Genomic DNA, 25,773 nt, shown 5'->3' with positions numbered 1-25,773 from the left:
CCCAAAAATTACAGTGTGTTTTTTTGTTGTTTTTGTTTGTTTTATTTTGCTTTTTCTTGTTTTAAGAACTAGACAAGATAATTGAAAAATTTGTATGGAAAAAAAATCATACATACAATAATATCCAAGAAAACCCTGATATAGAAGAGCAATAGAGGTAGATTAGCTCTAACATATTAAAATTTATTCTAAATTCTTAATAATTAATAGTATGTTAATATCACATTAATACCAATAGACTAATAAAATATTATAACAAATCCCAAAGTATGTCTAATATAAACAGAAATTTTGTTTACAATAAAGATGTCATCTCAAATCAGTGGAGAAAGGTAAATTATTTTATAAACATCTTGGGACACCTGAATAACCATCTAAAACAAAATATTAGATCCATACTTTAGGTACAGCAAGTACCAGATAATTCAAAATGGATCAATAGTCCTAAAAAAAGTACGAAGAGAGGGAGAAAGGAAGGGATTAAAGCACTAAAAACGCATTCTAGGTGAGTTCTTTCATAACCTGAAAATGACAAAAACTTCCAACTAGGAAGCAAATAAACATTTTGGTGTTTTTAAAGTGTTTTGTACAATTCTAAAACTTCAAGACTTTTTTTTCTTGAATAAAATACCAGCCTAGGCCAAACCTTAAGCAGACAGTTTTGAGAAATAATCAACTTTCTTTCTAGTAGATAGATATGCAGAAAAAAATCAGAAGACTATAAACACAGAGAATAAATGAGATTTTAAAGGGTCTCTGACTAAAATACTAAAGTAAAAATTCTGAGAGACTTTTCGAGTTAAATATGTTAATCCCTTGTATATTTTAAAAAGAACATGGATTACCATGATTTACAGTCAGAAGACACAGGTTCAAGTTTCTATTCTCTCACTTACCAACAACATGACCCTAGAAAAATTACTTAATTTTTCTGAAATTTAATTTTTTAATCAACAAATGGGATTAATGGAAAGATCTCTATCAATATCCCCAGGTTATTGTTTTGATAAAATAATCTAACATATCTGCAAATACTTTATAATCTGTAAAAACTATACAAATATAGTTACATATATGGTATATGTTTCAGCACAAAAAGTATATATCTATTTTAACATGAGAAATTCGGTTTAATCAAGTTTCTGAAGATATTATATAGCATCCTAGCAATTTTGGGATTTATAGAGCGGAAGTTAAAACAAGTTTATTACTGTCTATGACACTCACTTTATTGATGTGAATCTTATTTAAAATGGAACTGAATAAATGAATAAAAATAATTACTCTAGATGACAAATTGTCATCTACCGGAAGTCAGTGGGTAGAGGCAGCAGCAGGTACTACGAGAAATCGAGGCAGAGGCACATCCTTAAAGCCCATCACTGAAGCCAGTTCCTGTGGCAAAGCACACAACAGACATGTGGTAAGGGGGCCAGAGCTGCAAAAGCAGCACCAAGAGCAGCCATCTGTCTTCCCATTCAGAACCACCACCTCTGTATCCAAGCCCCTCCATCAAGAACTTCCAAAGGGTCATACTCATAATAAACTGGAAAATGATGGCTTCTGGTATTTAGTAACTCAGAGGACAGGACTTTCCAATACTATGTGTAATACACTCTGACAAGAAATAGGCATTTCAAATAAGGCTACTAGGAGGAGAGGAGTAGCTTTAGTTTTGCTTTGTACTCTTAACCTTTGTGGGCAGGCAGAAGTCTTATTCAACAATACCCAGGTAGTCTTATTCAACAATACCTAGATGGACTATTTATATCTAGATAAGAAAATGACTTAAAATAATCAGGCCCACCTGTAATGGGCCTGTAATGAGAAAGGTACACAGTTAACTATACATACTTACATACTTACATACTTTAAAGAACACAGAGTGGGTTCTGATCCCATTGTCTATTCACAAAAAATAAAAAACCAATGCCTCTTCCCCTGCCTCTCCAAAAAAGAAAGAAGAAAAAAATATTTTGTGATTAGCAAAACATTTTTGATCAGACTAGTATGAATCCTTTCACTATGTTGCTTAGTTTTCACACCACAGTTTGCTCCTTTCCTTAAGTTAGCATTGTTAATTTAAAAAATAAATAAAAATCCTTCTTCTATCTTCATTCATTTGCCCAATGAATGACTTTTATCAATTGCATTATTCCAGTAGTCATCAGCAAAATTCTACATAGGACTAAACTGCCCTGAATATGATCTGCAGATTGCTCATACCTGTGGTGACACCTAGAATGAATAAAGTGTACCTTTAATTGAAGGGTTCTGCATCTTGGTCCCACCTACTCTCAGTAGTATGCTGGAGTTGGCTTGATCCATTTGCCAGAGCTAATCACATGCATTTCTTCCCAAACCTGAAACCAGCAACGTCATGGTGGTAGCTTGAAATCATCCATGACAGGAGTATTTACACCACAGAAACTGGCAAAAGCTAAAAATCAGCCCCCTCCCCCACAAGAGAGCCATATGTTAGTCATTTTCCAACATACTTGACACTGTTCTCTCCAGAGAACCCCTGTTCTCTGTCCAGTTGTGATAAACGGTTCTTTAAACACATTTTGGCAGGAAGATTTGCATTCACTCACAATAAATACTGAAAATGAGTGCCCCCTCCTACCAAAATATAGAAAGCATGCTCCATCAGGTGTAACACCATACCTTCCCAAAATAAGCCTTGAATTGTTAACTATGTAATCATTTAATGGCACTATTGGGAACCCATTCTTGAAAAGTATTCACATTTCTTGCTGACACAAATTAAGTCCAACCTTTTTTGTAGTGAATTATTTGGTTGGTTGGTTTCTAAACTTCCCTCAATGCACTAAGATCACCAGGATGTAATGGTAGTTTGCTGAGGCTGAAGTCAAATGGCTGAGTGAGTCCAGCCAGATATCAGGAAGTTTCATAGTGTGACCGTTTTCCATGTTTTATTGTTTGCAGCAAACCAAAAGTTGAAATAGTAAGTTGCACAAAGTTAAAAGTGTGGAGGGTGGGAGGTGGAGAAGCTGGACTGCTGCTGTTCACTGATCAAGGAATTAGAAGCTGCTGTTCTGGAGCAACAGCGTAGGTGGAATGCTGGTGCCAAGTGGGTTCTTTTTTTCTGTACTCCACTTCCTTTCCTTGCCTGTGGCTTTCAACAAATATGGTGGTGGGACGGTCAAAATCAACATCATGATCCTTCTCAAATTCCAATTTGAAATATTCTTTCAATAGATGTGTCCTACAATGTTTGCTACAGGCTGAGTTCTATAGCCTCCAAATCATATACTGAAGCCTTAACACCCCTATACCTGAGAATGTGACCATTTGGAGATAAGACCTTTATAGAAATAGTTGCATTACAATGAGATTATTAAGGTGGGCCCTAATCTAATATGACTAGTGTTCTTACAAGAATAGGAAATGAGAATATAGACAACATAAAGAGGCACCATGTGAAAACACTGAAAGAAAACAGCTATTTACAGGTTAAAGAGACAGGTCTCAGAAGAAGCAATCCTTCAGACAGCTTGATTTTGGACTTTTAGTCTCTAGAACTGTGAGAAAATAATTTGTTGTTGAAGTCACCACTCTGCAGTGTTTTGTTACGAAAGTCCTAACCCCTAGTTACTTAGCCCTACTGTTAACTAAAACAGGATGCTTTTATGTTAGAGACTGAAATGCATCTCCCTGAAATTCTTAGGCTGAAGACCTAACCCCCAATGTGGAGACACAGCCTTTGCGGAGGTAATTAAGGTGAAATGAAATCATATAGCATGGGGCCCAAATCATCGGATAGCACTGGTGTCCTTATAAGAAGAGGGATAGTCACCAGAGTGACTCTCCCCTCTCTCTCATCTCTCTCTCTCCATACTCACTGAGGAAACTCCTTGTGAAATTACAGTCAGAAGGCGGCCTTCTACAAGTCAGGAAGAGTCAAGAAGAGACGACTTACCAGAACCAAACTCTGACAGCATCATGATCTTGGACTTCTAGCCTCCAGAACTGTGAGAAAACAAATTTCTATTGTTTAAGCCACTGGTCTGTGGTATTTTGTTATGGCAGCCTGATCAGATTAATCCACTCTTCCTTTGTATGTTTTGCTGCTGAGTAGGCATCAGAGCATTATTAAATGAATGGACTTAACCTGTGAGGCTCAATCCAAAATGGAATCTGAGAAAAAAATAATGTCTTAATTTAATTAATTTCCCCTTCCCTGTTCATCAATCTTCTTTTGACTTAATTTAATACCTTTTCTTGCTTTCATTTTAACCAGAGATTACACTGGTGGATGTAGGTTCATAGGAGAATCCAACACTGCTGAAAAGGTTTTCTGAGCATCCAGCATGGTTGGCTTTCATTGCCAGGCATTCATTTTTTCTTTTTTTTTTTTTTTTGAAATGGAGTCTTGCTCTGTCACCCAGGCTAGAGTATAGTGGTGCAATCTCGGCTCACTGCAACCTCCACCTCTCGAGTTCAAGTAATTCTCCTGCCTCAGCCTCCCAAGTACCTGGGATTACAGGTGCCCGCCATCACGCCTGGCTAATTTTTGTATTTTTAGTAGTGACGGGGTTTCACCATCTTGGCCAGGCTGGTCTTGATCTCCTGACCTCGTGATCCACCCACCTTAGCCTCCAAAAGTACTGGGATTACAGGCGTGAGCCACTGCACCCGGCCTAGACATTCTTAACACATCAGTGTAAATCTCTGACTGCCATGCCATGGTAGCAACTGACAAGGTTGCATAAGAATGCTGTTTGCTATACAATTTCATAATTTTCACCCCTGAAACCATTTTTTTTCCCTGCACAATTGGTGTAGTTTGCATGTCATCAAAATCCAAGTTGAGTCTTAGTTAGAATTAAATTCATATAATTCAAATGATGAAAACTGAGCCTTCACTAAAGTGTCAAGCTTATGTGAGCAATCAACAAATACAAATCAAAAGCAAAATAATATGTACTCTAATTTATACTATCATCCATGAGATCAACACAGGAGATTTGTATATATGAATTATTTGTTTTCACACAGCTCTACTTTGTGTCTCTTTAAATTTGTGACTTTTTAATCCTAATATCTTCTACGTTGAAGGTATTAATTTATCTTACTGTGACGAGGCTAGAATTTTTATTGCAAACTGCACTCCAGCCTGGGTGACACAGCGCGAGACTCCGTCTCAAAAAAAAAAAAAAAAAAATTTCTTATTCATCTTGGGATCTTCCATCTTCTAGTAGAGTGGCTTGTACATAGTAGGTAAATGGAATTGAGTCAGAGAATGGAAGAAGAGCTCAATCCCCTTGATTTCATAGTAAAACAGTGGAGGGACTGAGATCAGTTTTCAAGGCTGCTGAATTCCAGACCCCTGTCATAGTTATTAATTGTGCATGTATTATTTATCTTCATCATTCTAGCATGCAAAATGAAGTTTTTATTGATCAAGTAATAACCTCTGTGGCTAGGTAAGATTATCTCAGAACTTCCAGATCAGTTATTCTGATGGGATGGTCTCAGCCATTCCCTACCAGACCTCCTAAATGTAACACAGTTTATTGGGTGTGAGAGACTTTCAAATGAGCTCATAATCAATGAGCAGTAAACATCTCACGGCAGTCAGAAGTGGCATGGACCCTTAGAACATGAATCAAATCCCTCTTAACTCTAGTGCTGTGCTTTATTCTCAGTGTTTGTCTTTATCTTTCAGCTGCCTGGCAGTTTGGCTACATTTGTGCAATGAAAAGGTATGCACAGTTGATTTAGAAAAAGGGTTTCTCTATAACTGAAATTTGCATATATGAGAATGTTTGCTTTTAAAGTCTTTGAAATATTAACATTTTATTCATGGTGATATACAGTTTAGCAATTTGGAATACATGACTGTTTGAAGAATGTCTTTAGAAGTTTCATGAGGGTGCCATGCATTTTGTAAACACAAATTTCCCAAGATTTGCAAGAAGGTCATGGGTTAGATCTATGACCCCAATGTCATGATAATTTTGGCAACTTTTCCATGCCCATTCCTTGGATCTCTCCCTCCCCTCATTTATAACCACATCAATGTTGGCTCATCAACTGTGCACAGTCCTGCCTCTTTCCTGTGAGAATAAACATTTCGTCAAATGAAAACAGTTTCAAGACTAGGGTTTCCTTGGCCAAAGTTAAAATAAAAGCTTTCCCCTTATGTAATTAAGGCAGAGACAACTGTAGACATGTTCTAAATCCTTAAAATGCTCAATCCATCCACAGTCCCCATGTGTCCCACTGGAGCCAAAGTCATCTTAATTATGTATTCTAGGTAGAAGGCAAAAGACCAAATCCCGCCTCATCCGGACTTCAAAGCATTTCAAATCTCATCCACATCTCCTTGGTTTTTCTTTCACTTAATATTAAGTGTTCTATCATTATCCCTAAACTTTCTATTGATGTACCACTTTTTATTTAAAGAAATAAAAATAGGCTGAATAAATCAATGATTGAGACCATTTCTCATCAATGTCCACTTCCCTCCTTGAGAATGAAGCACTTCATGTTAGTGACATAATTTATTGATGCATTGCCTTAGTCAAAGAATATTTCAAGGGAACCTGAAGGGCCTAGGTAATAGGGCAATCAGACAGTGTGCCCAAAGCCCCATGCCAACAATTTTTTATCTATGTCATCCAATTGAATAGCACCCCATGCAGTCTGTAAAAATTAGATATTAAAAAGGAGTTATCCATAGTCTGAAAGATGTATATGCATGGTGAAGAAGGGCACATATTTGTGAGGGCACATATTTGTGTAGATAAAGAGAAGGAGGAAGTAGGGAGTGATTGACAAGTGGATGCATATAATTATTGATGCATATACTTGTAGACACCAGAGATGTGTACAGTAGAGGAACACAATCAATGCTCAACCATCTGGAATCAGGCAGTGGACACAGAAATAAATACCTTAGTCTCACTCTGTGGTCTTTGATATACTCTACTGGTAAATTCAACCAGAAGCTGTGAAGCCAAGGAGTTTGCTGACACCATTCACACTGGTCACTTCCCAAGGCACATAGCAGAATTTTAAAAGATGGAGGCTAGACCTCCCAAGACTACTAAACCAGGAAGAAGTTGAATCCCTGAATAGACCAACAACAGGCTCTTAAATTGAGGCAATAATTAATAGCCTACCAACCAAAAAATGTCCAGGACCAGATGGATTCACAGCTGAATTCTACCAGAGGTACAGAGAGAAGCTGGTACCATTCCTTCTGAAACTATTCCAATCAATAGAAAAAGAGGGAATCCTCCCTAACTCATTTTATGAGGCCAGAATCATCCTAATACCAAAGCCTGGCAGAGACACAACAAAAAAAGAGAATTTCAGACCAATATCCCTGATGAACATTGATGCAAAATCCTCAATAAAATACTGGGAAACCAAATCCAACAGCACATCAAAAAGCTTATCCACCATGATCAAGTGGGCTTCATCCCTGGGATGCAAGGCGGATTCAACATATGCAAATCAATAAATGTAATACAGCATATAAACAGAACCAAAGACAAAAACCACATGATTACCTCAATAGATGCAGAAAAGGCCTTCGACAAAATTCGAACAGCTCTTCATGCTAAAAACTCTCAAACAATTAGGTATTGATGGGACGTATCTCAAAAGAATAAGAGCTATTTATTACAAACTCACAGCCAGTATCATACTGAGTGGACAAAACCTGGAATCATTCCCTTTGAAAACTGGCACAAGACAGGGATGCCCTCTCTCAACACTCCTATTCAACATAGTGTTGGAAGTTCTGGCCAGGGCAATCAGGCAGGAGAAAGGAATAAAGGTATTCGATTAGGAAAAGAGGAAGCCAAATTGTCCCTGTTTGCAGATGACATGATTGTATATTTAGAAAACCCCATCATCCCAGCCCAAAATCTCCTTAAGCTGATAAGCAACTTCAGCAAAGTCTCGGGATTTTGTCAAATCCTATAAAGTCACAAGCATTCCTATACATCAATAACAAACAGATAGTCAAATAATGAGTGAACTCCCATTCACAACTGCTTCAAAGAGAATAAAATACCTAGGAATCCAACTTACAAGGGATGTGAAGGACCTCTTCAAGGAGAACTACAATCCACTGCTCAACAAAATAAAAGAGGACACAAACAAATGGAAGAATAGTCCATGCTCATGGATAGGAAGAATCAATATCGTGAAAATGGTCATATTGCCCAAGGTAATTTATAGATTCAATGCCATCCCCAGCAAGCTACCAATGACTTTCTTCACAGAATTGGAAAAAAAAACTACTTTAAAGTTCATATGGAACCAAAAAAGAGCCCACATTGCCAAGACAATCCTAAGTCAAAAGAACAAAGCTGGAGGCATCATGCTACCTGACTTCAAACTATACTACAAGGCTACAGTAAACAAAACAGCATGGTACTGGTACCAAAATAGACATATAGACCAATGGAACAGAACAGAGGTCTCGGAAATAATACCACACATGTACAACCATCTGATCTTTGACAAACCTAACAAAAATAAGAAATGGGGAAAGGATTCCCTCTTTAATAAATAGTGCTGGGAAAACTGGCTAGCCATACGTAGAAAGCTGAAACTGGATCCCTTCCTTATACCTTATACAAAAATTAATTCAAGATGGATTAAAGACTTAAATGTTAGACCTAAAACCATAAAAACCCTAGAAGAAAACTTAGGCAATACCATTCAGGACATAGGCATGGGCAAGGACTTCATGACTGAAACACCAAAAGCAATGGCAACAAAAGCCAAAATTGACAAATGGGATCAAATTAAACTAAAGAGCTTCTCCACAGCAAAAGAAACTACCCTCAGAGCGAACAGGCAACCTACAGAATGGGAGAAAATTTTTACAATATACCCATCTGACAAAGGGCTAATATCCAGAATCTACAAAGAACTTAAACAAATTTACAAGAAAAAATCAAACAACCCCATCAAAAAGTGGGTGAAGGATATGAACAAACACTTCTCCAAAGAAGACATTTATGCAGTCAACACACATGAAAAAATGCTCATCACTGGCCATCAGAAAAATGCAAATCAAAACCACAATGAGATACCATCTCACACCAGTTAGAATGGCAATCATTAAAACGTCAGGAAACAACAGGTGCTGGAGAGGATGTGGAGAAATAGGAACACTTTTACACTGTTGGTGGGACTTTAAACTAGTTCAACCATTGTGGAAGACAGTGTGGCGATTCCTCAAGGACCTAGAACTAGAAATACCATTTGACTCAGTCAAATGGTGTATACCCAAAGGTGTATACCCAAAGGATTATAAATCATGCTGCTATAAAGATACATGCACACGTATGTTTACCGTGGCACTATTCACAATAGCAAAGAGCTTGGAACCAACCCAAATGTCCATCAGTGACAGACTGGATTAAGAAAATGTGACACATATATACCATTGAATACTATGCAGCCATAAAAAAGGATGAGTTCATGTCCTTTGTAGGGACATGGATGACACTGGAAACCATCATTCTGAGCAAACTATCGCCAGGACATAAAACCAAACACCTCATGTTCACACTCATAGGTGGGAACTGAATAATGAGAACACTTGAACACAGGATGGGGAACATCACACACTGGGGCCTGTCGTGGGGTGGGTGGAGGGGGGAGGGATAGCATTAGGAGATAAACCTAATGTTAATGACGAGTTAATGGATGCAGCACACCAACATGGTACATGTATACATATGTAACAAACCTGCACGTGGTGCACATGTACCCTAGAACTTAAAGTATAATTAAAAAATATACAAAAAAAATATGAAACACACACACACACACACACACAAAGATGGAGGGTAGATACAGAAGGGCCATGAAAAAATATTTAGTACTGCTCTCTTTCTCATTTCCTGTGCAGTACTCTTCGCTGATTGAGTGTTGAGTCTTCCAGGATGCAGAGGCTGTCAGAGAAGCACTGTAACTCACCAGACATTTGGATGACTCTCACATTGGGTAGAGCCTATGATAATCTGGTGCTCAGGAAATATTCAGGTTTCTTCCCAATTATACTCTTGAAAACTTAAAAATTACTTAAAAATTATGTCCCATGAACAGACTAGGTAGCTTTCTTTGGGGTCACTGTGTATCAGTAACTAAATGTCTTTTTAATCTTTATTTCTAATTTTGGAATGAAGCCTTTAGAAACTGAAAACCACAGGGTAGTGAAATATAACCGTTTTCTTACTGTTTTCTTATTTGAAATATGCTTGAAGTTTTGGAAAATCAACAAAACACTAATTGAAACCTAAGAAACAGAAGGGCAAAAATCCTGAGCTATGTCTCTATGCATACCACCGTCTCCAGGACCTAGAATCATGACAATACCTAGCACCCTTTAAATATCTGCTTAATGGGTTAATGAATTAGTTGTTAGTTTCTGTCTATGGCAAAATGGTAAGTACAAAGGACCTCGAATATCCGGTAGTTTGGCCATGACCCATGAGAGGAATAGCATAATCCATATGGCTCAGACCCAATGGGAAGTCATCATTCATCATTTATATATCTAGAACAAGGGGTCAGTGATGAAGAGGAGTAAAATGAGTGAAAACAGTAACTTCATAGAGGACTTACTATGTGTTAAGCACTGCGCTGGGTTCTTTATACAAAAGTCTTATTTAATTCTAAAAAGAACCCTATAAATTAGATACTAGTATTTATTCTACAGATAAGAAAACAAAGCAACAAGTGTAAAAAGCAAATCATTCAAAAGAAACAGAGAAAAGTGAAATAAAGTGTTGCTCAGGTCAGAGATAGAAAGCACCAGAAATTAAATTCTCCTTAAAATGTTGACATATTAATTTAACACTTTCACGAAAAATCACAACCAGCAACGTGCTTACTTAAGGAATGTGTGTGTATGTTTGCACATGTATGCACATTTCCATCGGACGATAAAACTAAATCCCCCTTTGGAAAAATATAATGAACAAATCCAGAAAATTGTTTCACCAAAACCTCCTATAAATGATCTCAGTTCTGTTCTGGAAGAAACTACTCTCCAAGGAGAAATGAAATAAGCCTTACTTTCAACATTCACTGTCTTTTTGTGCTGTTCATGAATAAATTGGGCTAATTGTTGAATGTGAGAAGTGATGATTTTATGATACATATATATTACTGCCCCAAAATTATTACTTGTTAAATTCATCATCTTTAACCAACAGGTTAGGCTAAATCTAGAAGAAACAGATAAGATTCTCAATGTGCAGTGCTGTACACACTTTGCAATCCCCACATTTATGTGCAACAGGTAACTCCAGTTACAGAGTCCACAAACCTGAAACACTGAAGGAGTTTCAAATATCACATAACATTTCAATATTTAATATGTATTCTAAGCATATCAATTTCTGCATATAAAGAGTGACTAGCACATCATGCATTACCATGTCATACTAGTTCTGAGGAACAACGGCTTTCAATTTAAAGAATAAAACACCCTCCAGCTGAAGAAAATTCTCACATTACAATATGTTTAAAAGAATCTATTCCAGTTGTGGTTGGTTGTCTACGAGAAATCTTTTTCATAGGGGGAAAAATTGAACATTCCCATGTGAAAGTCTTTCTTTCAAGAGAAAAAAAAAAAACTGTACATTGCGTTTTATACAAACTAGGTGAATTCAAAATGATGGATCATTTCAAAAATATTCATTATACTATTTACTTACATAAATGTGGTTGTATAAAAAGTAAAAAAGGAATGCATTCACAATTGGTTTAAGTAATTTTCTCTTGGCAAACCACCATATAAAACAGGGGCGTCATGGCGCCACAGAATTCTGAATTGTGGTAGAGCATCATCAGTACACATGGCATTAATCTTTGTCTCGTTGCAGGAGACACCCTTGCTTGCATTAGCAGGCTGCCTCTTAAATGGAAGATGGTGTAATGTAACTCAGGTTTAAATAACACAATAAATAAGAACTCAATTTCTCTTTAGTCTTTGTTACTAATCTTTTCCAAGACCTCTTTGTTAAAGTGCTTCAGTGTCTACACATTCTAATGTAAATGACAACTTTTTTGGAGGGGTACACAGACTCTCAAAAGAGCACGGTAAAGGAAGAAGCTCAAGGGGTTAATATCAAAATTTTGTATTTAACATGTTAAGCAATCAAAATACTTAAAAAAAAAAACATATGTATGTAAACGTTACATAATTACTTATCCCACTTTCTTGTCTTTTAGCAAACTGACAGTCCCAATATTTTGGAAATCTCACTGTTTTATATCACTTCATGCTCTCCATGACAAGGGGAACATTTAGCTGTCTTTAATGTCTTCTAATTAAATACACAAAGCATTCTTAAAGTCTTCTTTCTCCAAATATAGATATACTTTAATATAACAGATTTTTCCAAATACATTTTTCTATTGAACTGAGAAGCTTTCAGAAACTGTCCCCACTGAACATAATGACTATTTAAGGAAACAAGCTATTTATGTGGAAATATTAAGAGGGATGATTTTGATAACCCACACTCAAGGCCAAAATAAGGATCATTGGGACTTTTACTGAAGAAGTTAATGGAGGCCAGGCCATTGGCAAATGACCTTGAAATCCCTCGATGTAGCCTCAAATTGGCTTCAGCACAAGCTTATTATTAATGCAGACAGCTAGTTTATACCATGGAAAGCACATGGTATCTCTCTCTCCAAAACCATAGCTGTCACTCAGGCACCCGCAGATTCAAATAAAAGCCATCGATGTGACAACAGTTTTACATTTTTACATATTTTTACCAAATATCACAAGTTTATTGATCAGTATTTTATGTTGTCTAAGAAAATTATAATTCATCTGCTCAATGGCAGCTTTACATATGTATATTTTAAAATTACTATATAAAAGTATAAAAACATATTACAACACTTGATTTAGATTTTAAATTGTATTTGTCTCTCTGACTATGCCCCCAGAGTAATGCCCCAGACATACATATAAAAAACCTTTAATTTTTAGGTACCTCAATATGTTAAAACTATTTTCTCTAATGTTATTAAAAATTGACATATTTCAGAGCTTGCACACACACACATACACACACACACACACACACTCACTCTACCCAGTTAGAAAGGAACTGTTTGTTCAGTTTGCAGATATGAAATCATTAGGGACTGGATTTCACTACGGGAAATTTGAGTATCATGTACTGTTAATGCAAAATAAAGAAATAAAGCCTGGGAAGTTAGAAGATTATTTTTTTTGGAAATGCATATTTAGAACTTAAGAAAGAAAAAAAATTAAAAACATCTTCTAATGGTAAAGCATTAACAAATACTTTTTCATATGAATAAAATCTGTAATCAGTTAGATAAGAGCAATGTGCCTTTTTTTGGCATTTAATCAAACAATGAAATCATATACACATTTCCTGACACAAAAGACAAATGATGTAATAATCCGAAGGAGTTTCTCTATCTCCTTGGAACTTTGCATACTTGACTTGTTTTCCATATTTTGTGACTTTAAATGGTGGGAAAATTATATTAAAATGCTTGTAGCAGTTCCTCTAAACTAGCATCCTTTTTGTTTTATTGTATTTAATATAAAAGCAGCAATTATTTGATTTCAAAGTTATGAAAATATGTACCTTATGAGAAAACAAGCAATTTAAGCTTTAATTGGTGTCATTTTTCACAGAACTGGCAAGATTCTTGCATCCCTGGCACGTTGTTTTTCTATAAAACTGCAGAGCTGCCTTCAATGAATGTTTTACGAACGCAAAAGTTTTTATATGAAGGTATATGCATAGATGCCTGGAAATATAAGATTTCTGGTGGGAGTTATTTACAAAAGATGTATTTCATTTGTTACTGTGTGTGTAACAACTCCTATTATTCTCAATGTTTCTCTCTTCTCAATAAGACTGTTCTTAGCTCATGTCTATGAAATACTGGGACTTATGTCTAAAGTAAAATAAAAGCAGACGCTTTGATGAGGGAAAAATAGAACACTTGAGAAAAGCATAAAAGAAATTATAATTTTGACTAAAAGAAAACCCTATTATAATATGTTGAAAGGTTAATTCTGGTTTTAATCAGAAGAAAGATAATATAGAATATGTACCGACAGGCTTGCTTCACATAAATTACATAGAGGCACCACAAGACCATTTTCTGAAGTGTTGCTTTACCATGAATACTTTTACTTATTCTGTTCATATTATATATTTCCCACACTTTCCAAAATAGTGCTCTGTTCTGAAGGACAAATGTTTTACATATGTATTGAGAGATTTCACTATCTTCTCATTTCTAAGGACTTTAGTGATTTCCACACCTGGGGAGGTATTTCTTTGTTGTATTGCTTTTTAATGAAAATTCCCAGAGCCACTGCCAAGGTTTTGTATTCAAAACATCAGAATAAAGGTAGAGAATCTGTGTTTTTTAAAAAAATATCTAGTTGGTTTCTATAAGCAGCCAGATTTGAGGGAAACCGCAGATTAGTGAACTTTATGCGGAAAGTTCCTGTTGGGGGACTGGACGTTAGGATATATAAGTATTCTTTATGTTTCATTCACATCTTAGTCTTTTTTTAATGTTGGCCATTTTTGTTAATAACTATGGCTAATATACAGTCCATGTTACTGAATGCCAGGCACTAAGCTAACCACCTTGTATGCTTGTATCTCGACAATCCTAAAAAACAGATAAAAATGTATTCTTTCCTCTTTAGAGACGAAGACATTTTTTGTTAGGGAGTAATGTACGACGGTCAGACAGCAAGTGATGAACAATTAAGAACTAGAATCTAGGTTTGTGTGACTCTAAAGGTCACTTTTCTAACCACTGCTCTATATAGAAGATTCAAACAGAAAGAGAGCTGCACATGTTTTGAAAACCTTTTCATGTTAGCTACCCAAATTAAGTATTAACACCACTAGGAATTACGTGATCTGAACTATTGATATCTCCCTCATGAGTATCATTATTGGTTTGATTCAATTTTGATTCAAAATGAACCACCTAACACTGATTGAATGGCATCAGAACAAGTTTTTCCATTGCTGCCATTTTCCACAAAAATCAATATTAAAAGGTTTTAAATAGTAGCTCAGTGAGAGCAAAAGTATCTATATGTTCAGTCTTTCAACTACTAATCCAAGACTACATGAAAACTCTACCAAGATGTGACCAAAGATACTGTTGGGGAAGTTTAAAAGATTTTTTTTCTGGGAAACAAACAAATGCACTTCCAAATGGGTATCAACGAATTGTGCATCTTTCAGATATGTCCTTTGATCCTGGGAGTTTTCCATGATCTTTCCAATCTGGGTTTTGGGTCCCGTAGCACTGTGAGATCACACCATTCAGAGCACTAATCTGTGAGTTGCTGAGGGGCAAGGCTTCTGCCATTTTTCTCTCTATCCCCAGATATAAGCATATAGTTCTGAGCATGCTAAAAACTTTTCTGTAAAGGGTCAGATAATAAATATTTTAGTTTTTTCAAGCTGTATAATCTCTGTGCCAATGACTCAACTTTGCTACTGGGATACAAAAAACAATCAAACATAGTATGTAAATAAATGGGTGTGGCTCTCATCAATAAAACTTTATTTGTGGTCACTAAAATTTGAATTTCAAGTAATTTTTATGTTTCACAGTCTTCTTTTGTTTTTTTGCAACCATTTTAAAAAGTAAAAAAACCCAGTTAGATGTTGGTTCACAAGCCATATAAAAATAGTTAGAGGGCCAGATTTGGCCAGTCGGCCATAGTCTGCTGATCTCTGCCCTAAGCAGTCAATACACATGGTTGTCTGGTTGACTGGTTAGATAATTGTGAGAAATTAGTTGCTATTTAGGTTGAACACATGATGAGGGTATGCATGCGATAAAATAAAAGCCTGTGTAATGACATTCAATTTCCAATATAGAAATAATTATAAAGGACAGAAAAAGTACTTCTAAGGTAGTAATTAATAGGCAAAGCCAAAATGATGCAGAACTACATAATTAATATCAAATTAAAAGATTTCTGGATAAATTCATAGTGCATGTAGACTCACACAATAAACTATAGCAGTCTGTCCTCACCAAATGGCAGGGACTTTGGTGGCCTGTTAGCTGCTTCTGTGATATCTTGCTCTCCATCCTGATTGATCTGGCTCTGGGAAAAAAGGAGCTTCTATTCCCATGTCTGGTTCTCACTCTCTGCTCCCCCCACCCAGGCTCATATCCAATTATTTAATTATTTGAGCACATTGGCTGCTATGCTTTCATGTGACTCTTTAGGCAGATGAGAGGTCTTTTGCAAGTAATTGTGTTGTGTTCTGGCATTTTTCATGTTACTATTTTAGGGTTGAAAGAAATTTTTAGCTTGTGATGAGAAAGCATCTTGCAGGACATGGAGTCCATCCAGGTGAATTTAGGATGGTAATTACAGGACTGTGCTGGTGCCAAAGGTGAGGGTTGGGACTGGGGCAATGGTGGAAGTGACACACTCTGTCCTTGCCTCCCACCTGAAACCCCTAATTTCAGAACAATTTATCTCTCCATTCCCATTAATCCCCACTGAGAAAATTAAGCCATAAGACTTGACATAACATATGACATCACATTCTAATATGGGTTTCTTAAAATGGCCAGTCCTGACAGGCACAATACCCTCTCCTCTTTCTGACATTGTTGAGATGCCTGAACTTCTAGAAGGCGGGAGTCAAGTCCCTGATCCTCTTCATATTGGCCAGACCAGCTCACTCCTGCACTCAGAGGGTATCTCTTATCCTCTTCAACCTGAATCACTCAGAAGCAACTGAATGCATGAAGTCTTATTGGGTTTACTTATTAGGAAAAGTGATGCACATTATTTTAGAAGTTATCTTTTGAACTTTATGAACTGATACTAGGTGCTCTTTACAAATTATTTAATCTTATCTCTGAACTGAAAATACTTGACTCCAAAAGGAAACGGTGGATGGCATTATGATGTGGGGGACTCAGGACACTTGCTCACAGCAGTCATCATAATGTGTGACCAAATATTTGTTTCCTCCAGTACTTCTACTTGTTATTTATTACCTACTAGACTGAGTCTCACAGGACTTAGGATTGTGTCTATTTCTACAATAGTGTAAGACAGAGGGCCCAGTATACAGTAGGTACTCATAAAATGTCTTGAACAAATAAATAGTTAAAATGACAAATTTCATAGTCGTTTACTCATAACAGGAAATAAAAGCACACTTTTTATCCTGTACATATCAGTGCTAGGAAAACACTCGATAAATGCCTCTGCCTTAGTCCAAGGTCTTCTCCTCTCAAGCACACATGTATCGGCTTCTGCTCAACTACTCACTCCTGTGATTTTGACCTTTTGCTACACCTGTATCATGTGCCACCTTCCTTACCAGAGCCCATATTACTTCACTGGCTTCCTTTCCCCACTTCTGTCTTCAGGTACTTCCATAGCTCTTCTGGGCCTAAATAATGTCTCCAACTCCCTAAGGTAACACTTCCATCGTATATGCCAGTAGTGAAGATATCACTCATTACCCTCACTGCTATTTCTCTTAGAATAAAGAGGATGACATTTACATACATGATACATCTATTGCTCACTCTCTTTAACATTGAAATAATGCTGTCACTTCATGGTACATGCCAGTTAGATGTTCATCTGCTTCTGGACATTGGTCAAAAAGTCTAAGTCTCCTGTAAGACATCAAGAGACCAGCCATACTGAGCAGTGGTGACCAGATTTCTCAGAGCTTTTGAGTGCCTATACTAAGAAAACAGTCACAGAAGTATGGGATATGCATACTGGATAGATGGAAGGAAAGGTGTGATCATTTCCTAACCACTTCATTAAGTTTCACAAAGGCAAATTAGTTAAGTCATTGTGGTCAACTACTAGAAATATAAACTTAGCGATGCTGTGCAGAAAGAAAATGTATTGTAAAGGTACTGGGCTGTCTCGTGAAATCTAGGGCTAGGGATGTGGTCAGGTCTCAGGGAAAAGATTCAATTAAGAACTTACAAAGATGAGGTCTGTCTTCTCTGTCCCATCTCTCAATTCTTCTTTGCACATATGTTCAGTTCTCCTCTGTTTCTGAGCAGTCCTCTGCTTCCTAGACCATATGGTCTACCTTTATGACAATGGAGGAAATGTACATCATACTGGTCCAGCCACCTGAGGCTCCAAATCCAAAACTCCAGACAGGGATTTTTTACTATGAGTTCTTATCCCTGGACTAGTCCACTATTAAGCTGCAGCCATGTGGAAGAGAGGGGGTGAGTGGAGGGAAATTTCTGGAAAAGTTGTCAATTGATGGGTATCTCATAGGCAATGTTATGAAGAATGTACCACAAAAAGGTAAGTGTGAGCTAAATATGCCTCACAACCCCGGAATCTACGATATGAGAGAACTCCTCTGTGAATGGAGAAGACTAGGAAGCAGGAAGGGTTACAAAAAGGGACATGTAAGTAATTATCTCTGACCTATGTCAAAAGTGGAAGGGAGTTCTGACATTATTAGTTTTCTCTAAGTTGTCAATATTTGTTATTGAATGAATCCTTAAACTTTCAGGTCCTATGTCTTCATATTCTATTCTAAGTGAAGATCAGAAGCGATGGCAAAATGAGCGCTAGTTGGGACTAAATGAATGGGGCAAATCTAGGCAATTTCTCAAGGAATGTTGTATCCTAAGCTCAAAGAGAACAATCAGCAGATTCTCCTTATTGGTTCCATGTTTATGTACCATGTTCAGGCAGTTCATTTATGACTACAGATATCAAACTAAATACTATGAGGCCCCTTTAATGAATCTCAGGTCCTAGTAAGTATCTGTGAAACAGTGTTAACTGCTTTCAGAGAATTACATAGACAGAGTTACAGGTTCATGGTGGAAGACAAAGTTAATTCAGCTAAAACATCAAAGACTTCAAAAAGCAAGTGGCACTTCACTTGAGCCTGAGCAAATGAGTGCAAGGTTTTCAGGTAGGAGAAGTGCAAAAAGACATCCTATTGTACTACAAATGGTGTAGCACAAACAATATTTGGCAGTATCATGTTTTCTGATTTTGTTCACCCCAGGAACCAAAAACTTAACAAAAGATAATTATATACGGCCAATTTAAGGCCCGGTATCAATCCATGAGGAGTGGCAGCACTTTATGAAGACCATAACATAGTAGATGAAAAGACTGAAGCAAGTCCATGTAACCAGAAAAATATATACAATTCTCCCAATCATAGTTCTATCCAGCAATCTCTAAGTGATAGTCTGAGTGTTGGGCATGAATGCTGTGAGACTCATTGCTCTTCCAGGCTGGACATCCCTGCTTCTCTGGGTTCAACCATTGTGGATCCTCCTCTATGAGCCTGCTACTCTTTTTAATTTATTGATTGATTTTGAGACAGAGTCTCACTATGTCACCCAGGCTGGAGTGCAGTGGCATGGCGCAATCTGAGCTCATGGCAACCTCTGCCTCCTGGGTTCAAGTAATTGTCCTTCCTCAGCCTCCCGAGTAGCTAGGACTACAGGCCTGTGCTGCCGCACCTGGCTAATTTTTGTATTTTTAGTAGAGACAGGGTTTCACCATGTTGGCCAGGCTGGTCTCGAACTCCTGGCCTCAAGTGATCTGCCCACCTCAGCCTCCCAAAGTGCTGTGATTACAGGCATGAGCCACTGTGCCCTGCCACCTGCTACTAATGCTCACTAATATGCATTGTTCTTGTGTATCATTTGTTGTTATTTGTAGGAAATTTGTATACTTTCTAGTGGTCACATTTTATTAAATACTAAGTCCACCATGGTATATTTAATGAGCTCAACTTTCCTCCAATATATTATGTAAATTAGTTGGCCCCCAGGACAGCGTCCTTCTCTTTCAACCACCTATGGCTCCTCAGCTTGGAGTCTGTGTAATGTATCTACTTGCTCAGGCTGACTTTCCGTGCCTCACTTTGACAAGGTAGACTATTTTTTTCTGATCTGCATTTTGTCTCTTTGTGCTCTGTATGGCACAAACTGAGCTGAAAACAAAACTCCTATGAGCCAGAAAGAGGACTACCGCCACATTTCTGCTTAAACGCTATTTAAAAAATCCTACCTCACTGCATATTTCAGCAGCATCTTTTACCATTTCACAATTATAGTCATGTCCTACTCAAAGGTATAGGAAAGTAATGCATGCACACGTTTGTGGGAAAGTGAATAATTACAATAATTATCTCTGAGTGGTTTGTGAGTAGCAGAGGTAAGTGGATATTTCAGGAGAGGTAACGGAGGAAAATAATCAAAATGGTGATTTTCAATGATAGGAAAAACAGGTGGTGATATGAGTCTTCAGATCATTTTTAATATACTTAATAAATATACAGCCAGGTTGGCTAGGGCGAAAATCAGCTAAGAAAAAAAAAAAAATGTAGAGGTACTATCTTGTGTGTGCGTGTGTGTGTACACAAAGAAAATAAATTTTTAATACTTCAGATACTTTTCAAGTAAATACTCTTTTGAAAGGAAAATTCTCATTTCTCATTAGATTATCAATAGGAGAGGAGGAATGTTTGATTTTTCAAATTAACACTGTGAAAGAATTCAGTGAGAAAGAAGCAACTATCTGAAAAGCATAGCATTGAGATTTGAAGGAGTATGAAAAGATTTGGGCTGGATTCTGTTTTGTTTTGTTTTGTTTTTTTATAGTCATTCCTTTCTATAATCACTGCCATGAAACTGCATGCATCTAGCAGTGAAATGCTGTATATTCTCAAAGCTCTAAAAATTCCTCAAAATAGCTCCAGTGGTTCAAAATATGCGTGATGATCAAAATATCTACCTATAAATACTGTGGGCCTATCACATGATAAATAAACCATCAAATATTTGTACATTCACATATGTATATAGAGAGAGTAGAGAGAAGAGGAGGCAGAGAGAATATTTCTGTTAATGCTTGCAACTAGTTGGCAAATATATACCCCACAATATGACTACATTGCTTGGGACTTATGGGAATATGTCTTTCTGTATTGTATACATACACATAAACATAGAAATTGGAATGTTCATATGTACACATGCATACATATTTTAAATAACATTTTAGATGCATTTTGAAAATACATATGCATATACATACTCACACACATTCTGAAATGCCATCATTCAACATAATTCATGATGTGTATTGCAATGTATCAAAGCAGAAACACATTCCAAAAAGAAATACTCACTGGTGCAATTAAATCATAAAGGAGTTTAATTTGTTCAGTTAGTAGCTACATGTTTATTTCAACATTTTGGCCAGCAGTTTCTTTAATGAGACTGTACCTGGAATGAATTAAATTCAGTTATTATTTAAGCTCATGAGTTAAAGTGTTTCTTCAGGGACTGCACTTATGCTTTGATGCATTTCAATGAATACTGTTCTTGAAAAGGCCTGTTTCGACTACTCTGAACTTGAAACCTGAAAAATACTCAGGATAGTCTGGTTTATGAAATTGATCATAAGATTTGTGGGCAAACAAGATGGGATACACACTGTCTTCTCATATAACAGCCTTACTGAAATATAATTTACTTATCACGCAGTTTAGCCATTTAAAGCATATAATTCAGTGTTTTTTAGTATATTCACAGAGTTGTGAAACCAGCATTATAGTTTTATAACTTTTCCATCATCCCGAAAAGAAACTCTGTATCCACCAAAAGTCATTCTCCATTTCCTCCCACCTCATCCTATCCCAGTCCCAGGTAATGTCTAATTTGTTTTCTGTCTTTATGAGTTTACTTATTCTGGATATTTCACATAAATGGAACCATACAGTATATGGTCTCTTGTGACTGGATTCTTTCACTTGGAATAATATTTTAAGGTTTATCTATATGATAGTATGTATCACCACTTCATTTGTTTTTATGACTATCTAATATTCCATTGTATGAATATATCACATTTAATTTATTCATTCATCATTTGCTGAACATTCAGGTTGTTTCCATTTTTGGCTATTATGAATAATGCTGCCATGAACATTTGTGCACTAGTTTTTCTGCAGACATACGTTTTCATTTCTTCTGTGTATACATCTAAGAGTGTTACATAGATAATTGCTGGGTCCTACGGTAGCTCTAGGTTAAACCTTTCGAGAAACTACCAGCCAGTTTCCAAAGTGACTGTCCCATTTCACATTCCCACCAGCAGGGCATGAGAATTCCAATTTTTGTGGTCACCATTATTAATTCATCAAATCAACATGTTTCCTAATGCTGAACTTGGTGCTTTCCTGTGTTCTTCCTGATGGGTTTATGTAAGCACAGCCACAGCAGACAGGATACAAGCCCCCTGATTTCCTACACTTGAAAGCATGGCCAAAACATGCTATAGACCCAGAAATATTAGCTCCCCTTCAAAACCACCATTAAAGTTGTTCCACAGACACTGTATACACTGAGTTTCATCAATTGTAAAATGAGGGACATCAGTCCAGAGTGAATTAGGCCACTTCCACAGTTATTTGTAGAACTAATTGTTTCCATTTGAGTCCTATTTGGCTCATCCAGCTCCATGGCAAGCTAGGCATATATACAAGGAGGCACTTTAGACCAACTTAATATATGTTAAAAGTATAAACCTTATAACTCTATAAGCAGTAGCCTTTGAGAAATATATCAATTCAGTGAGGGAAAATAACCTATAGGTTGGTTAATATCTCTTAAATATGCACTCTCTAATGTTCTCAGAAGAGACTGCAGTCTTTCACTGCTAGATTAATTTTAGATGCACTATTGTTCTTTCCTAAAATTATCATATGGCATATGCTTAAAAATGTTGAATGAATTCTAACTTACTGGATGATGTGAATGTTCCAACTTGTTTTGCTAGAGCCAAAACAATCTTGAAAACTGCATAATAAAAAAAGCACAAAGGGAGCTCAGTAAACATTTTAACTAACTGAATTGCACACCTTTTCATGTTTTCAGCATATTAAAGACATAAAATCTCATTGAATAACTAGGATATATACCAACCCTTATCATGGTAGGACAACACTATTGTATAGTGGAGTTTAGGTCTTGAATAACACAAGAACAGCAATAATAATAATGATAACAATAACATGCCTAAATGCATAGTCTGTGCCAGGAAGCATACACGCTATTTTACATATTTATAACATAACTTGATCTTCACATCGACCCTCTGAAGTAGGTGTTATCAATATTCCCAATTTACAGATGAGAAAATTGAGACTTAGGGAAGTTAAATTACTTGTTATTTATTATGCAGCCAGTAAATGCTTGCCCAAAACCAGAACCCAGGTTTGTGTGATTCCAATGTGACCTTCAGGCCAAACTGTATTCAATCAAAAGCTTTAATCCTCCCAAAAAGTGAGACAATGAACTGGATTTCCTACAGTAGTGACAATCAGCATATCCACTTCCATCGAAAAGGCCATTATTTCAGTGGGCCACTGGGAATAAAACACTATTGATAAAATAAATGGGGTATCACTCATACATATTAACTATTTTTCAAATATATGCAGAATCTGTTAGGTTTGATAATATATAAATTCACTACTAGTAAATGATAGTCATCTTTCTACTATTATGGATTATTTCAATCAACAGATAATAGAAGTACAACTACCAACATGTTATGATCCAGAAAATTTTGTTATATTGGAAAGAGAGCTTCATTCTTGAAAATGCTAATACCTATAAAACTAAAGAGTTTTCACAACCTTAATGAATGAAATGTACTTCTAAGCAAGGGAAAAAGTAGTTATATATGCCTATTAATAGAAAAGTGTTAGACCACCTATAAAATACTCCATGTGCTTAAAAATCACCTACTTAGTTATTTCTCTTTTATAAATTTGAAGTCCAAGATACTGAATGACTGTTTTTCTTGGTTTTAAGAGAATATAAAATCATACACGTAACTGAGAACTGCATCTTGGCTTTCCACTCAGAGTTCAGCTCCTGAAACATACTAGAAATTTAATCAATATTTGTAAATAAATGTTCACTTTGTGACCTGCATTCTGTGCTACCCTCCAGAGATCTTTTTAATTATTTTGTTAAAACATGAATGTCATTCTAGTTTGCTAAATTTAGAGCAGCAATATCTTAACATTGTCCTTAATTAAAATTCAATAAAACCCCTGAATTTAAAAGTTAACATGGTCAAAACTGTGGGTGAGCTATGGAATCCAGAGATAAAGGCAGTTAAAGTAGATTTAACCACCTATGAGGTATAATAAACATGCTGAAATGCATAGCCCAGAATGTTTTCACTGCTATTTTAAAACTAAACATATACAAAAGAGTAAGGGAAACATTTAGACATGACAATTAACAAATTATCACATAATTGACAGCAAATCAGGAATCATTTATTATTTCAGTGTCACCATTAGAGTGTCACCGCTGCAGTGTTATCATTCTAATTTATCTCTTAGAAAATTTATGAATTTATCAGTCATATACCTATGAAAACTCTAACCATCATTTCAATAGTATATACTCAATATCAGAAGTAAAAAGGTCTATAAAGATGATTGGGTCCAAAAGGGACCTGTATCAGAATCATTCAAAAGTATGTCATACAGAATACACGATTTATATGAAGACAAACCTTTAGGTAATTCTACATTTTATTTTGAGAGTCAGAGTCTACAAAATCATAACGTAAATTTAGTCTACTGCTATTCACTCATGAAATAGAACTCTGTGCTAGATATATCCATGTTCCAAAAGATTATACTCACCTCCCCCTCCCAAGTTCAAGTGATTCTCCTTCCTCAGCCTCCCGAGTAGCTGGGATTACAGGTGCCTACCACCACACCTGGCTAATTTTTTGTATTTTTAGTAGAGACAGGGTTTCACCATGTTGGCCAGGCTAGTCTCAAACTCCTGACCTCAGGTAATCCATCTGCCTTGGCCTCCCAAAGTGCTGGGATTACAGGTGTGAGCCACTGCACCTGGCTTGTAAAATAAATTAATTTCACTCATCTCATAGGGTTAATTGAAAAAATTAATCAACAAATGTGCATGAAAATAGTTTTAAAGCTATGAAATAAATCACAAAATTGGCCATATCTGTTTTTTGACATCTATTTATGTGAAAGACATCATTGCCAGGCCGGGCATGGTGGCTCACGCCTGTAATCCCAGCACTTTGGGAGGCTGAGGCGGGCAGATCATGAGGTCAGGAGATCAAGATCATCCTGGCTAACATGGAGAAACCCAGTCTCTAATAAAAATACAAAAATTAGCTGGGCATGGTGGTGGGCACCTGTAATCCCAGCTACTCGCGAGACTGAGGCAGGAGAATCACTTGAAACCAGGAGGCAGAGGTTGCAGTGAGCCAAGATCACGCCACTGCACTCCAGCCTGGGAAGCGACAGAGTGAGACTCCGTCTCAAAAAAAAAAAAAAAAGACATCATTGCCTCATTTTCAAAAACATTTTTCAAACATTCATTTTGACAGTCATAGACTCAAATATATTTTCAATAGGACCAAATGATTACACTTTATAAAAATTATTAATGAAAATTTTAGTCTCAGTTTATGTAAGAAGAGAAGAATGGTGTTAAGTCAGCTAACTCAAGCCAAAATTCATTGGTCCACAATTATTTGAGTACCTACTAGCTATAAATACCTTGTGTGATTACATGGCATAAATATTTTCTTTACTTTTTCAATTTTTTCATCTACATGATATCAAAATGACAAGTTGTTTATCTTATTCTTACATACAACTGCAA

At 36.4% G+C, this 25,773-nt stretch overlaps 1 long non-coding RNA gene across 1 annotated transcript in view; it reads right to left on the bottom strand.

The window, feature by feature from the left end:
• The window catches only part of LOC110740472, a 208,631-nt gene extending 183,768 nt beyond the window's left edge, over window positions 1–24,863 (bottom strand). Inside the window, exons 1-2 of the long non-coding RNA XR_002516068.2 lie at window positions 22,849–24,863; window positions 18,032–18,140 (exon numbers count right to left, since the gene is read on the bottom strand). This is a non-coding gene — a long non-coding RNA (uncharacterized LOC110740472). The remainder of the gene's footprint in view (window positions 1–18,031; window positions 18,141–22,848) is intronic.
• Window positions 24,864–25,773: the final 910 nt, after the last annotated feature.

Source organism: Papio anubis, chromosome 10, assembly GCF_008728515.1.
Source record: "Papio anubis isolate 15944 chromosome 10, Panubis1.0, whole genome shotgun sequence".
Taxonomy (NCBI): domain Eukaryota; kingdom Metazoa; phylum Chordata; class Mammalia; order Primates; family Cercopithecidae; genus Papio; species Papio anubis.
This window is presented reverse-complemented; position numbering and strand designations above follow the sequence as displayed.